Below are 16,941 nucleotides of genomic sequence, written 5' to 3' on the forward strand. Positions count from 1 at the left end.
GAAGGCTCAAGGACCAGATTATTAGAAATGCCGACTCTGAGGCCTCACTCCAGACTTAACTGAATCAGAATCTGCATTTTAACAAGACTTCCAGGTGATCATACCTACGTTCAAGTTTGAGTAGCACAGAATCCCAGGTGGGTATTATACTATCCCAAGGTAGCATAAAGGGCAAGGATCTTAAAATGCGCAAATTTTCCAATTTAATTGACCGGTACCTACTTGGTCCCTCTTTTCCCGTTAGCACTCCATCTCAGAATCCTGCAGCGAACTCGGTTACGCGGTGGAGGGGAGGAGGAGCCTCTTCAGGCTCCTCCTCTCTGCGCCCCGCCCCCACCCCCACGCTCCCAGAGAACCATCCGCCAGCACCCTGTTCCCAAACCCCTCTCCCTTAGGGAAAATAATGCTCCTCCCCAAACTGAAAGTGCGGAGGCCAGGAGGGTTACTGCCTGAATGACTTACAGTTTACATATCAATACAAGCTGAAGCACTTTGCAAAACTGACCTTTAGAAACAATTATTACCTTTCCCCCTGAGGTTGGAGCAGCCCCTCCCCTCCCCTTCCGCACCCGGCTCTCTTTAGCAATTCCGCTTAAAGTGGTATTGAGAATGGTTCTGTGGGGGTGGGGTCGCAGGGACAGGAGAGCGATCCCGCGCAGTAACAAATGTGCTTTTAAAGAGAAGAGATGAAAAGCAGCTTATTGTGAGCGTGTCAGTTTAGGCATCGTTCTCTGTACTTTTCTGCCTCCTGGAGAAATGGAACCCTAATTCCAAGGTGGCTAACGCAGGAATGGGTAAGAGTCCACATTTGCCGTCCGGTTTTGCCTGGAAGGACAGATTCCCGTTATTTGAGGCCTCACGGGGTCTTTTCCAAAAGATTTCCAGGCTACCCTCCTTCCTCTTTAGTCTTCCGAAAACTCAAACTCGCAAAGCGGTGGCGTTCTATGGATTGGCTAGTACTAAAATATCCATTGGGTGGCAGTAACACTATCCTCTTTATGACTTGCAGCAAACCCAGAGAATGCATTCAATCAAATGAACCGATCTTGTAGAAACACTGGAATCATTTATGCATTGCAGTTTCCCTTTCTTGTTTTCGCTCCTTCTTTCCTGGGATATTTTGAGTGGATTGTGGCTATTAATCAAGATCTCAAGCTATTCGTGGTTTCCGTGTCGTTTTCGCTCAGGATTAGCATCATTCAAGGCAAACGGAAAGCTGCTTTTTTTTCCCCCACTCTTTTCTGAAAAATCATTTTTGGGGGCTGCTGAAGAGAGCTAGGACCCAGGAGACATCTTCCCAAACAGCAGGGGTTGTGTGCTTTCACACAGCAGTACTGTACAAGGAAAACCCCGTCGGATCTGTTATTGCGGGATACTTGTGAAATATACATAGGATTCTTTCTTATGGCTGCATCCCGGATCTGGAAATTTTACTTGGGGACCAAGAGGATCTGAAGGGCTACATGTATACAGAAGATTTGCAAGCAAGACTCCGGTTCTTGTCATAAAGCTCTCAGACTTCCTCACTTACCGGCCTTTTTCCTTCCTCCTTTAAAAAAAAAAAAATTCTTCCCTCTTTTTCTGCTCTCTCCTCTTTCAGTGTCTCCTTTTCTATCTGCCTCTTCTTTTTTCTCCTAGTCGTCTTTTCCCCCCCCTGCTCTGCACCTGGATTGTATCTTCACCAAACAATCGGGCACTTTGAGAACTAACTGGAGGCAGTCTTGTAGGGAAGAGCTGTATGGAATTATCTGCTTTTATGGTGAACTTGGCATTTGTGAATGGGTATCTTGTTCACGATATTAATTGCTAGCAAAAACAAGAAAAAGAACACAGGAGTAAAGCGTGGATTTTTCTGAATACGCATTGTGATGACCAGCAATTACCTTGCCGACTGATATCCAGGGGAGAATAATTTGGAAGACTGTTGTGGGTAAGGTCATTTTATATATGCAAACCCATCAGTGGTGTGAGCGAACTTGGGCGTTTGTAATGAGAATGGGTGACTTGGATGATTGCTGCATCGCATTGATGGCTGTGATGTGGCCGTTATTGGCACTGAATGGAATAACTGCAGTTGGGTGTGTTGGTGTGTGTGCGTGTGCGTGTGCGTGTGTGTGTGTGTGTGTGTGTGTGTGTATGTAGGTCTGTATTCTGAGTGCAATTGAAAATAAATCAAAGCATCACTTCCCCCTCCAATTATTTTGATATGGAAGAGTGTCTTGAATTAATTCCGGGTAGACACTCTATTGTTTGGATGCAATATTTGTGGCTCCTGTGTTCTAGAAGGGGTAGCAGCAGTGAAAGGAACACTTACTGAAGAGCCCTATTTAAAATGAAACGAGCTACTCTTTATTCATTAAAAGAAATATGTTTTCAACTCAGTGCAGCATTCTGCTGCATTTCACAGCCGCAATGGGACCAGGGACATCCCACTTGTCAAGTTCTTAAACTTTAAGGTGATAATCATTGCTAATTATTCTCTAGGTTGTGATTATTGGAGATTATTAAGTGCCCTGGGCTACTTTTTTTATCCACTGGATTATCGTTCGGAATGAAAAGAAAAGAAAAGAAAAAGCTGAAAAGGATGAGCAACATAGAGAATCATGCAAGATTATTTTAAATATCACCAAATGCTTTCTTTCTCAAGTTCAATAGCCCAATAATATAATGATTTACTTAATACCTTAAATAGCTGAAGCTGCGACCCACGTGCAGGGGAGTTGAAGGTCTGAAAGCAGAGACCATCGTTTTATTGCAATGCAGCCAGCTCTGGAAATGCAGGCAATTACACACTTCCCTTAACCTTAAGTTGAGAATGTGTCCTATCTGCTACATCTATTTTACCCTTTCAGTAAAAAGTTAGAGTCTAGACCACGAAGGATGTTTAAGCATATTCCGCCTGGGAAATGGGATAAAAAAAAATCAATATTGATGACGTGGTTCAGTGCACTGTACTGCAATGCTAAAGTCCCACATTCAGTACCTATGATGAGAGAATGGAGCATTTACATGTGTTATAAATCTCACCTGGTAGATTGATCTGAAGGGGAGGGGGAAAGATATGTGGATATGTAGGAAGATGGATGGAAGTCGTGCATAATCGGTGATTATGTAACTTCATTACATCAGCGAGCTTCAGTCAACGATAGTGAGATGAAATGATTGTATAGAGGGAGGCTCCATCACCCTGTTAACTTTTGAAGGCTTGTAACAGCAAACAGAGGAGGAGAGCAGACAGAGATTAGCTCCGGGGGTCCTGTAAAGCTTGATCTCTGTGGCAAATTTAGCATGAGTTTTCTCATACTGAGTTTCTGAGGGACAGCAGATCTATATAAGCTTTAGAGCTGGACAGGACCAATTTTAGCCACACCCGTGGAGAGTCAAAATGAGTCCGCAATGTTTCACAAGTGCCCCGTTGAGTAATTGGGGCTGATGATCCCAGCCAAGGTCATAGTTCTGTACCCTGTGATTGACATACATGACCCCAACTGAGCAGAAAGTTAAATCGGTTGAAATGAAGACTGTGAACAGAATGACTATTCGGGGTCCTCTTGCATTTTGCCTGGTGGAGCTTAATGCAGATTTCAGCCTGGTGTTTCCCTCAGGAAAAAACGATTGCTTCCACAGTGTGTCAGAAGTGAGTGTTTTGTACCTTTATCTTTGCCTTGACAGACCTCTTTCTGGGCCATTTTAACCCTCAGGGAAAAGAGAAGTAAAAACCTTCCAAGGTAATGATACCTTGTTAAATTAAAAAATAAATGGCAGTGAGTTCATAATTAATACAAATCTCAGAAATAAAGAACAATCCATTTTCAAGTTTTACTTACTGAATGCCTTAAAGGACATGTTGCAGCTGCCTGTGACTCTTACCATGAGATGAGATAAATGTACTGGGCTCGCTGTACAGAGGAGGGAATACTGCCGAATAAAATGTCATTTACCCTGATGTTTTATTTGGATTTGTGATTCTTTTTGAAAAAGGAGATATACATCGGCTCCTTTCTGGCCTTCTAATGTTTCAGGATCTGTTCTTCCCTCACTAGATCCTAAATTCCCTCAAAAAGCAACTCTACTGGAATCCTAACACTGTGGAATTAAATCGTCTTTTCATCTAGTTGTGCTATTTCCCATTTCCCTTTACATGTATTTCCCCAAGAAGGCTAAGGGACTTCTCTAGCATGGAGATGAGATGATTCTTTCTGTTTTTCCTGTGGAGTCAGGTGCAGGATCTAGACATCCACTAAGTAACTTTGCAAAGATCTGCTTACCCCAAATCAGAATGGTGGAATGGTGGAATGAAATTTTGAGCTCTGATATTCAAGACCACTGTCATATTTCTGCAGGACATGCCTAAACATTGATATGTTGTGCCAGTGGATTTGGAGGTTTGGTGTTCATATTGTGGAGAAAATTGGATGTGAAGTTAACTCCTGATTCCTTCCTTCAGGGGTCAGGGTAACACTACGGCTGCTTCTAGGCTGTTAGTCTCCAACTATGTGCAGAAATACAGTCCGTGATGATATTTCATGTACTCCTTATTGTAATATTTTATAAATGACTTCCTCATTTGTTTTCTGACATAAACTACACATATGTTACCAAACAGGGCAAATTCTGGAGGCTTTATAAGCTCTGTAGGGGATAGAAATAATACTAGAAAGAAAAAGAAGTCTCTGAAAAAAGATCCTGACCATCAAACATATGTACCCATGTAACTGCTGTCCTTTTACTTGAAGACCACATATATTTACATTAGGAAAGATAGTTTCAGTCATTTTAATGGCACTTCGTAACCTGTTACTTTCTTCTCATAGACGATTATGTAACCGAGGCAGGTTATAGCATTTTTCTTCCGTATCCTACAAATCAGTGATAAAAAGCTTTGCTTAATAGGAAAGCCCTTAAACACCAAGTCAGTGAATAATTTAAAATACGGTACCTATTTCTCTATTTCATTGCCCTTTTATCAGCCCAAGTTATGTAGTTACATTAGAAAACATTTGGGGAAAATAGGAGAAGAAATACCATTTATAAATATGGAAAGTACTCATTTTATTTCCTGGCTAGTTGCTTCAACAAAGTCAACATGTCTCGCTGATAAGTAATCACAGTATTCTTCAAAGTAGGAAAAAATTTGAAGAGATGTTTATTATGTTTGCAATGTCTGTGAACAAATCATGTTATTGTTGAAATGACTAATGCACAAAACACTTAAGAACAACCAAACTTTTAGGATTAATTTAAGATTTATATTTTGGATTCTTTCAGTCTGTTATAAACTGAAGTGTTTGGGATCTACTTTGTCTCACAACAGATACGGTCTTTGCTGTTTGGTAAATCTCTGTTTTTATAAAGCAGACTACTCTAAAATGTGTGGCACCCAAAGCCCCCAAATGTTGATTAATAAGATGTAAAAGTAGCAAGTTTTCTGGTCATGCTCAACTTACAAAACGTCATTGTAATAGCAGCATTTGGGCAGCTATAGATAAGACGGTGTCAGCATTTTTATTGTTAAATTCCAATCTTATTTCCATTAATTTTATCAGGAATGTCAAAGAGGAAGGAGCCCAGCTCTTGGAGACATCCAGGTATTGTGGAATTTGGGGCCGGTCAGAGGGCCCCCGTTGCACTTCAGGCTCTGTCAGTTACCAGCCTTGTGACTCCTGACCCCGAGTTTCACCTCTCAGGATTCAAGCTAATCCTTTAAAATCAAGAATCCTTTAAAGTAGGACAGTTAACGTTTTGCACTCGTGAAAGGAGATGTGTGTCTAAGCGCTCACCATCCGGCCATGCAGTTATTAGAAACACATGCAATTATTATTATTCAGGATTCTCCAAAGTCGTATGAATTTAACAGTGCATTTTTTCCCTCAGACTCTTATTGTAAATCTTTATAGGCTCTCTCTAGTCCCAATTACAGTTAGCTGGCAGGTAATATTGTTCAGTGAGTAAGTAACAGACAAATTAAAGGCTTTGGTTGCTAACTTTCACTCAGTACTCCTTTTTTTCAGCAGTACTCATATGGGAATATAGTTGCCTTAAGTGACTAAAAAAACAGTTGCCTTTGAATAACATTCAAAGAATGGTAACTAAGCATTTTGTGTGTGAGAGTGTTTTCAGCTGATTATTTGTTGTTGTTGTTTTTTAATGCTCCTGAGTACTCAGGTGTTTCTGGTTTTGGTACCAAGAGTACACAAACAAACGTTCACAAGCCAACTTGATGCTACTACTTTAAATAAAAAGCTACTCTCTTCTATCACTTTATTACCAAAAGCACAGTGCATTTGAATACCAAGTGTAATAGAGGGCATAAGAATATAAAAATAACAGTTCTCTTTTGGAAATTGCTCATTGCAATAATTATGAACATTCTTTAGGGGGAGGCAATCCCCTATGTGTCACCACTAACAGTGAACTTCTTTAGTGTTCTTGTATCTTGGCATGAATATATTTACACATATAAGAAGGGCATAGGTGGTGATAGGAACTTCTATAGATGTTTTTAAGTGACTGGATAATCAGGTAAAAGAGTAATTTATATTTTGGTGAGGGTAAAATTGGAAAATGGAAAATTAACACCGTAAATAAAAATAAATGTACATGGACTTAAACAACTTTCCTGCTAAAGCACAACCTTCTCTTTCTTAATTCCCAGTGTCTTGCTTTTTATGTTAAGTATCTCTGCTATTTCTTTGTTTCAGATGGATTTGAGCATGCATATTTATTTTATCTGACTTCACTGATACGTACAAATAGCCAGCATTTTCTTGGTTTCCTCTATTTCAAAACTGCATATTCCCTTATGACTTATGGAAATGCTTTAGATTTGCTCAGGCATATTTACAAAGGAATATTATAGGAATGTAGACAGCCTTGTTTATTTGACAAATTCTGTTAATCACCGTACAAATGTGCTTTTAATTTTCATCCAGAGAACGCCACCCTGGAGTATCTTACACTGCAGACAGCATTCCATTACCGGCCAACCACATGGCTCAATGGACATTCCCTTGCTGCTTACCCTGACCATTGGCTTACAATGAAAGAGCCTTAATTGACAGGGTTTTGGGGTTTTTTTGGTTTTTGAGATTTTTTTTTCCTTTCTTTCTTTCTTTTCTTTTTTTTGTTTTTTTTTTGTTTGTTTGTTTGTTTTTTTGTTTCTTCTATGTAGAAACAATATGCAGGTGTCAAAACTCTAAGACTCCTCAGGCTTTTAGCTTTAGAGAAGGGATGACTGACCGGCCTGGTGTTGCTTGCCTATCACATGATCTGAAATTGCTGAGCAGTGAACTGTGGATAAGGCAGAGGGAGAAAGGAAAGCACTTTTAATATTTTTCTTCTGAAAATCTGCTCTTTCCTCTTTTCATATTAAAGCACTCAAAATAATTTTTCTCATGATAGGCTATTCAAAGACTGGGTTATAGTTATTATTTTCATACATACAAAATGCAACAAATGGAACTGAGCTATTTTTTTCATACAAGAGCTGCATATCTAAGAACATATATTTAACAGTAAAATTAGATTGCATTTTGTAATATTTCCTAAGTCAGGAAATAGCATGTGGAGTTTAGACTCAGAAAAAAAAAATGCAATGGACTGTGAATTGTGATCATATAATTATAGACTATCACTCTTTCAATATTTTTGTTAATTATGTAGCTTACACTTTATGTGAATTATAATTATAAATAAATCATGGTATGAATAATCATAAAATTATTCATAGCAGTTTATTTTGTGATGGCCTGATCGAAGTGAACTAATTGGTAGCTTCTTGCCCTATCAACATTTCCATGTAATACAACTGTGAATTAGTAGAGTGATCTTCATAATTTTCTGCTATAAAGTTTCCCTTTATAATTAAAAAAATTGGGAAGCCACCTGATCATAGTTGTACTTTCAGTATCCGTTGATTGAACAAATACATAATAATAATGATAATTATGCATATGATCAGTCTTTTAAAAATGAATTTGACTGTGTATAGTCACAACAGTGTCTATTTTCATCTTTGAAATACATTATTTATCTGTATAAAAAATTGGTGTATGTTCTAGATTCTAGACCTCTTGCAGGAGTAACTCCTGCAGCTCTGGTAAATAAAAGGTCTGTATGTCTATATTCAAAATACTTGTGTTGCATATGCACATGCAACATGTTATCTTACATACAAAATAAAAAGCAAGTGCATATGATGGTGAAATGTGGATCCAAGGAATTAGGTTTTTGGATGTGTAGAGTTGGAGTATCTAATTTCCTAGGAATATACATTTAAAATTCCAACACAGGTTAATTCACTTTCAAACTTTAACGTTGAACTAGTATAACATAAAAGTGTCTGCTGTTGTGGAATATTTGCATTTTAAAATATAAAATAAACATTTTATTTTATTGCAGTCAAATGGAAATGAATTATTATAAATGTAGCCAGAGCTGATTCTGGCAGCCTCACACAAATGTAACAAAATTACATGAAGTGTAGAAGTATACAGATGCCCCATTATGTCATTTTAGCCAACAAGGAAATTTTGAACCAAAGGAATGAAATTTGGCTCCAGGATCTCACAATCCGTTTGCTCTCTCTCCCATGATATGTTATTCCACTTTTCTGACATGATACAAGCCCTCGGTTGAGTATTTTAGTTACGCAGTGTTATATCCAGCCGTAAGACATTTTTTTTAGTAGTATGAAGCATAAGAAAAGTAATTGTTCTTGTTGAAGCTAATTTTAGTGCTTCTCATCTTTTGGCCTCTAGCTCATTTAATTGACTTGCAATCACTCACATGGCACCCCCACTTGGAATCTGCAGACTTTACTTTTCCTATATACACACCATACACTCTTGACCTCATTTGCTCTCTAGAGACACAGGACAGGAAAAGTTGGAGAAATAGGTCACTGGTGGGGCCCCCTTGCTTTTCCATACTGTCCTCTTTGCCGTTAGCTTTCTAGCTCCCCACCTGCAAGGAATTGCTCTTCTTTGGAGCCCCTCGTTTTTCTTGACTTTCCCACACATCCCACAATGGACATCTCTGGCTTTTAGGATTGTGTGCTGTCGTTTTGCTTCCAAAGTCATCCCCCTAGAGGTCTTATCAAAGTATCTTTTAGCCACATTGGACCCTCTCTGAGGAGATGGAATCCCGTATTTCATTTCTTCACCATCATGGTCACTCTGCTTACATAGATGGTAATAATAAACCAATTTAGGAGTAATGATGGCAATATTATTTACATCCGGTTTGGCGAGCTACCACCACAGAGCTACTAAGTGAAGGAGATACAGCCAGATGGATCTCTGATTTTTGTTAAGATATATAACATATGAGCCATTGGTAATATGCTAAAGGACAAAGTTGGGAATAATAAGCTTCACCTCTTCATATTCGTGTCTTTTGGAGAAAATATGCCATTTTTTTTTTCTGATCCAGAAAAAAAAAAAAATGGCTTCAGTCGATTGTATTGCGGCTGATAAGGTAGACAGGGGGCTGTGGAGGATATTTTATTCTGGTTGGATCTTGCAGTGCCCTCGTCTTCCTGAGTAGGCGGCTGTCGAACATACCTGTTTGGAGAAATGACACTGGCTCTGGGTACCACAATGTTCCCAGCCTTTTGCCAACTTTATTTCAGAAGGAACACAGTCAGAGGAACTAAACACAGCAGTAAAAATGGAAAGCCGAGCGACTTAAAATGGTATCAGCTATTTTGTGTAAACAAAGCTTCATGTGGCCAAGGGAGAAAATTTGAATGTAACAAATGAATCTGGTGGCTCCCAGTGCTAGGCTTTTGAATACCCCTGTTAAAGCCCCTAATTGTTCCCACCATGACTGAACTCCTGAATGGTACTCAAGAGGTTTCCAGAGCCAGAGTGCGTAGAGTAAATGCATTCAAGGGGTCTCTAGGGGGTTTGGACTCTGCTGCTTTCCCTTGTCGGGGTTCTCCTCCAGGCCCATAATAACACAGTCACAGAGCAAGCCGCTCACGTCAGTGGGTGTGCTCATCACAGTGAGCGAACAGTTTAGCTTAGCTCCAGGAGTCCCATGCCTGTCTGTTTTGTATTTCCAGGGCCCAGCATTGTGCATGGCTTAGAGTAGGTCACCAGTACACCATTGTGACATGAACAAATGCTGAAGCATTTAGTGACAACAGATCAGTTTCAGGTCAGGGTTCTCCCAACCCCATGATGCATGAAACTGCTGATTTAGGAAAGCCATGAAAGAAAACTGAGTAATAAAGGAGAAAGGATTAGTATTAGTAATTTGTAATCTACAAATATAGAGAAAAAATGGCTGATCCTTCTTTCCTCATTCCCTTCCTCCCTTTCTTCTCCTCTACTTCCACCATAAATATTTGAGTGCCTTCAGTGTACAAGGAGATATAAGAGTATGTTCAAGGGATATTGAGATGAGGGATGGCATATATTGGGGCCCAAGATGGCTAATCAGGGGTAGTGGTGATAAACAAAAATCATATATAGTTGTAATTCATGATAGTCTACGTTGTGTTCTTCGGAGAGAGGTGTCAAGTATGGTACAGGCTTGGGAAAGGGTCAGAACACGTGCCCTTGGAGGGGTTAGGAGAGGCTCGTTAAAGGAAATGAGGTTTACCTAGACTTTGAAGAGCTCACACTGGTGTGGAAAAGAAAAACATTCCAGGCAGAGGAGAATCAAGAGCAGAGATCGCATATTATCATGGGGTACATGATGCAGAATGTAAGAAGTGTGTCTAAGTCTGGCATCCAGGAACAGTTAGAATGGGGTTTCATGGGCATAAGGAAAACAACATTTATGACCTACTCAGATTTATACTTTAGGAAGAAGAGGAACAAGTTAAGATTCTGTATCTCCAGGGTACATTTGAGTCCCAGTTTTGTGAATTTCCCAAGGACTCCCAAATTATATCTCTATTACAAATTTCTTTGTGTTGAACCCCTGTTCTCCAACAGCCTTCATGGGCTCTCTTCATTTCCTTTTCTCTTTCCTCTTTTCTAAGACTAAACCACTGTTACCGTGCTAGATAAATACAGAGCCAACGTTTAAAATTAACTTTTTTTAAAGCAGAAGGCAACATTCTATAATGGAATGTATCCATTCAAACTCTCTTTGCTTAGTTAGAAAGTTGCCACCCACCCTAGCAAAAATGCTGTGGTTTATATGTAACTCTTCAGTGAGAGTGTTTGGCAATTCATTTGGGGAGAAGGGGAAGTTGGAAAAGGCAACTGGGGAGAAAAAGAAAAAGGAAAGTGCTTTATGTAATGTAATGGCTAGGTAGAAATATAAATTCCAAAATGGTTTTGTATTAAGATCATATAGAAAAAGATTATTGCTTTGGAGTATAATATACATTCCGTAATAAGAAAATTGGATTTGGGTGCCTGGGTAGCTCAGTCCATTAAGCATCTGTCTTCGGCTCAGGTCTTGGTCCTAGGGTCATGAGATCAAGCCCTGCATCAGGTGCCCTGCTCAGCAGGGAGTCTGCTTCTCCCTCACTCTCTACCACTCCTCCTGCTTGTGCTTTCTCTCTCAAATTTAAAAAAAAAAAATCTTAAAAAAAGAAAATAGGGGGGCGCCTGCGTGGCTCAGTGGGCTAAAGCCTCTGCCTTCGGCTCATGTCATGATCCCAGATCCTGGGATCCAACCCCGCACTGGGCTCTCTGCTCAGCAGGGAGCCTGCTTCCTCCCCTCTCTCTGCCTGCCTCTGCCTACTTGTGATCTCCGTCTGTCAAATAAATAAATAAAATCTTTAAAAAAAAAAAAAAAAGAAAAGAAAATAGGATTTATTCCTAGCGAATATGAACCATTTTGTTAATTTGCAATAATTATAACACTTTGAAATTCTAGAAGGACATCAGAAAGTGGTCCTCCTAAAATAAAAAAACCCTCATTTTAGCTGAATTTAAATTCTTTCTCTTGCCGAATACTTTGTTTATACTTCTAATGCATAGAATGAAACAAACCCGTAAGGAGTGTTTTTTCCATACTTTTTCTGATCATTCTATACTGGAAGTTTTACTAAGTTGGGAAATGGCCAAACACTGAACATAAAATGAAAAGGAATACAATTTTCTTAGGCACAAGCTAAAAATTATGTGCATGATCATCAGGATTCATCTAAAAGAACAAGTAGCCCAGTCTAATTGTCAAAACTCAGTCTGTTACCCTGAGGATTTGGATTCTGTGGTGTAATGGAGTGTAGGAATTTATTCTTTTAAAAGCTGTTGAGGTCATGGGCACCTGGGTGGCTCAGTGGGTTAAACCTCTGCCTTCGGCTCAGGTCATGATCTTAGGGTCCTGGGACCCAGCCCCGTGTAGGGCTCTCTGCTCAGCGGGAATCCTGCTTCCCTTCTCTCTCTGCCTGCCTCTCTGCCTACTTGTGATCTATCTCTGTCAAATAAATAAATAAAAATCTTTTTTTAAAAAAACTGTTGAGGTCAGCAGAGTACCAAGGTATGCCTTGGAGGGGTTTCAGCGAGCCCTCTTAAATCTCTGTCGATATTCTCTCTCCCCCCACCATAATTTCTGATGGATTTTGGATGATTTCTCAATATCCGCCAGAGTGTACAACCAAGTGAGCTTCAGCTTTCAGGTTTGAAGCCCTTGCAAACCACAGTGGCTCAAGCTAAGACCTTCCTGTGCTAAAATATGGGTGTGGCCATTCTCTCAGATGATCATTGAGCATCCAGTATGGTTTATGTTGGCCCTTGGTCACCACTGTTCTTTGATCCTGTTAAATTAGCAGAATCACTCCTTCCAATATGCCATTAATTGATTAACTCTTTCGTGTGAATGAATGAAATATTTGAGGGTCCTGTGTTTTATAAGGATTGTGCTTAACACGGGATGAAGATGTTAAAGAAAGTTCTTAACATCAAAAGTCTGTGGGCTAGTGGGAAAAACATCTATGTTCAGTTGGATTTCCTAGAAACAGACGGTTTAGTTGCTTTTGAGGCAGAGGAAGAAAGCGATTGCGGTGTGGTTGCACCTGAGGCCCCAGCAGATCCCATGGGTCTTTCACAGTTGTCCCCAATTGAGTCAAGGGTCAAGACTTTCTATTCCCCCATCCAGCAGTTGCTGGCTGCGGGCTGCCCCATGGAAGGTGGCATAACCATGAACAAGACAGCTTCCTGGGGCTGAGGGCAAAGCCCAGTGAGGAAATCAGCTGTGAGCTGTCAGCGGCAGGATGGGTAGGGCCATGAAGAGGGGAATGGAAGCTATTTGGAAGATCTGACAAGGACATTTTATTCCTTTGCCTCTTGAGGCATGCTGTAGTGATACTGTAGGAAATTACTTAAGAAATACTGTAAAAATTAAATATTTGTTAAAAGGGGTAAAGATACTAAATATTATTGAGTATGAGGGTTTGCTCTATGTAGTTAAATTTTAGAGACTGGTTTTCTGAGGAATGTGGTTGAATCCATATTATAATTGCTCCTGTTCATAAGTTACCAGATCATCAATATTAACGAACATCTTCTATGTGTCCTGGACTTCCATAAGGAGAATGGAAGGAGTCAAAAATCCAGACCTGGAGTTTTTACATAGGACCTGTTTTTCTATGGTTTATGTGCTTGATTCCAAGGTCAAAGGGAAGAGTTGGTGGGAAAATTTGAATAGGAATGAACTTAGTACACCTCCTTGCAGGTATATAAAATCTCTCGACTACAACTCAAATAATTATGTTAGTTACCTCATATTCACTTTAACCAACAACGAGGCTGTTTTTCTCTTCAGTTGACCTGACATTCGACATTCAGTTCAGTTCAACCAATACTCCCAGATTATGTACCTTCACGCTAAATGCAAGCACTAGGCTAGAATGGGTAATTCACTCATTGCCAAAGCAAGTAAAGGTGTAGATTGCTAAGTATTTTTAAAGGTTTGTCTTAAAAGAAACAAGTAGTTCTTATCACCACCACTAAGTCTGCTCTTAGAATACTGGATCCATATCTTCTCTCATCCCAGCATGTCTTTGGTAATTAGAAAATTTTATGGTAGTTTTCAAAGACCAGGAATTCAATCAAGATGATACTCCTTTTCTATTACAACACTCCCCTTGTATTTATGGATGTAAATGTTTTATTTTCCAAATGCATACTATTAAGCTTATTAAGGGGATTCAGCATCTCTATATATTGACTGTATTTTTTTAATTCACTGTAACTTCAAGGCTTCAGGCTCATAAGTTATTCCGTTTTTACTGTTTGCATCATGCTATTTGTCCGCAGCACACTTTTCCTTTATCCCCCTAGAGTTGAGTCAATTGATTTTAGCTTTGCCACACAATGTATCACAATTCTTAAAGTAGGTAAGTCATGGAATTTTAAATTTCCTACTCAGGAGCTATGTAGGCGGTATGGGAGAGGAGTGATGCCTAGTGGAACAGACTGTGCATCAGAAGCTCATTAAACCTCATCTACATTTATAAGTTAAAAAAAATAGAATTACTATTTCCGATTTCCAATATTAAAGTTAGCTTTAATTTGTTAAGATCATAATCAGAGCAGGTGTGGGTTATTGCTCTAAGCATCTTCCTTGCCTTACCCAATTTCTTGGAACCAAAGATTCAAATCCTGGTAGATTTAAACTCATCTTGTATTGGTTGTGGTACTCCTGCTAACCCAATCTTATTAGTCATATTATTTGTTTTAATGTTACTATGGCTATGATTACAAGAGTATAAAAAAAATACATATGATAAAATCTCATCGTGTGGCTTCAGTCCAAATTTTCGGATCTGAAGGATATTAAAAAATTGAGGGTTTATTTTAACTTCACTGGAATCATTAGTTAAGTCATGGATGTTAAATAGACCTAGCTATTACAATTTAGTTCCACTCTAAGAAAGAATTATAGCCTTCAGAGCATATATTTGTATTTGCGCAAAATTTCTTCTTAAGAATCTCGAAAGATATGTGGAAATTGTTTAATACTAAAAGATAGTCTCTCAGAAAACTTATTTGTGTGAGCCCTGTTCTAATTTTATGTTTGGAATATTAGAGTGTGGTATAACTTAGGACAATCCACAGAATATGTTGAATTCCAAGTCACTGTCCAAAAAAGAAAGAGCTATGTAGACCAAGACACCAGTCACTGAATATAATAAGCTTAAACCCACAACTGCACGGCCTCTGACATTACTATGAAGTTTACAGACTTTGCCTGTGATATTCTTATGCCTCAACTTAAGCAGCTCTCTATCTCTTTTGACCACCATGAGTTAACTGAAATAACTTTGATTTCTGAATGTTAAGAGTTCCCCACCATGGAGAAGAGTGTTCTCCTAAGAATATTATGTGCTCCCAAGTCACTGCTAGCTGTGTCTTTTTCTCATCAAATTTACCACTTAAAAAATTTGCTTCCTCCCTGGCTTGAATGTAAGTCTACGAGGGTAGGACTTTAGCTGTCTGGGTCACCACATATCTTTGGTGCCTGGGAGAGTCCATTGCCCCTAATATCACTCAATAATGATCAAAGAAATGGAGGAAGGGAGGGAGGAAGCGAAGAAAGAAGGAAAGATCTCCAGAGGTATCCTGGTTTCAGCAAGATAAAAAAAAAAAAAGGAAGAGGAGTTTGTTGAAATAACATGAGAAGCCCAGCTTACTACATATAACGGAATTCATGATGAAGTATTATTTATGCAGTAAAGGTAGTGTTTATTCCATCACTTAGGTCAGAGCACAGGCTCTACCACATGCTTTGAAATGTCAGGTCAGTTGATACAACACCCTGAAAGCCAAGCTGAGAGCTTAGAACCTCCAGCCAAAGGTTTTGGTTACATCAATAATGCAGAAAACAGTGTTTTAGGACCATTAACCTGATAATTATTTTGAAGGTGAGTGAGACAGAAATGGACTGGAGCCTATACTTAGGTAGCTACTGCATTTTTATAAATTACAAGGTGATGAAACTCCACATACTTTTTTTTAGCTTTGTGACTTCTTTCTCTATAATTTTTCCCCAACATGTAAGTATTAATTAAGAGGAAGTTTTTAAGAAATCATTGAGGGACACCTGGGTGGCTCAGTCAGTTAAGTGTCTGACTTAGGCTTGTTTATGATCTCAGGATTCTGGGATCAAACCCAACATTGTTGGGATCCTCACTCAGTGGGGAGTCTGCTTGTCTGTCTCCCTCTCCCTCTGGCCCTCCCCCAGCTCATGTGTGTGCAAGTGTGCACGTTCTCTCTCTGTCTCTCAAATAAATAAATAAAATATATATATATTTTAAAAACAAGGGTGCCTCAATTTAAAAAAATTGAATTTTCATCTTCACTCTTCTTGGTATTACTATATTGTCTCCTAATTGCAGAAGATCTCACAGTATACTAGAATTGACATTAGGATCAAGACAAGTCTGATTTCCAATTTTGGCATTTACATCTACTAGCTGTGTAACCTTTGACAGGTCACTTAGTGTTTCAGTTTTGGTTTCCAGATCCCTAAGTGAAAAAAAATGCTTACATTTGGGATTACTTGGGGAAGTAAAAATAATATTTAAAAACTTATAGTGCAGTACTTGATAAATAGTAGCTATACAGTAAATGGTAATCCTTATTATTTTAATATTTTCACATGTGTTATGTTATTAAAATATAGCAGTTAAGAACATTATATAGTTTTCTCACCATACCCAATGGTCATTTTTCCATCCTTATCTTAATTGATCTGTGAGTAGCATTTGAACAATGGGTCATTCTTTCTCCTTGGTACCTTTTTTTCACTTGGCTTTCGGGATAACACAATCTCTTGGTTTAAGCTCTACTTCATTGGGTGCTTCTTTTCAGTCTCCTTTGCTGGTCCCTTCCCTCTTCTCTTCTTCCTGTTGGAATGACCTATGGCTTTGCTCTCAGCGGTCTTCTCAGTCTATACTTACTCCATTTGTGAGTTCATCAGCCATTTGCGTGGTTACAAATACCACTTTTTACATTTATACCCTCACCTTGT

General features: G+C 39.1%; 1 protein-coding gene across 1 annotated transcript in view; it reads left to right on the forward strand.

Moving 5' to 3' along the window:
- Positions 1 to 1,042: 1,042 nt before the first annotated feature.
- The window catches only part of IL1RAPL1 (interleukin 1 receptor accessory protein like 1), a 1,474,879-nt gene continuing 1,458,980 nt past the window's right edge, over positions 1,043 to 16,941 (forward strand). Inside the window, exon 1 of the mRNA XM_032330360.1 lies at positions 1,043 to 1,930. The gene's annotated coding sequence lies outside the window, so the exon portion shown is untranslated. The remainder of the gene's footprint in view (positions 1,931 to 16,941) is intronic.

This window comes from Mustela erminea, chromosome X (genome assembly GCF_009829155.1).
Source record: "Mustela erminea isolate mMusErm1 chromosome X, mMusErm1.Pri, whole genome shotgun sequence".
NCBI classification, from domain to species: domain Eukaryota; kingdom Metazoa; phylum Chordata; class Mammalia; order Carnivora; family Mustelidae; genus Mustela; species Mustela erminea.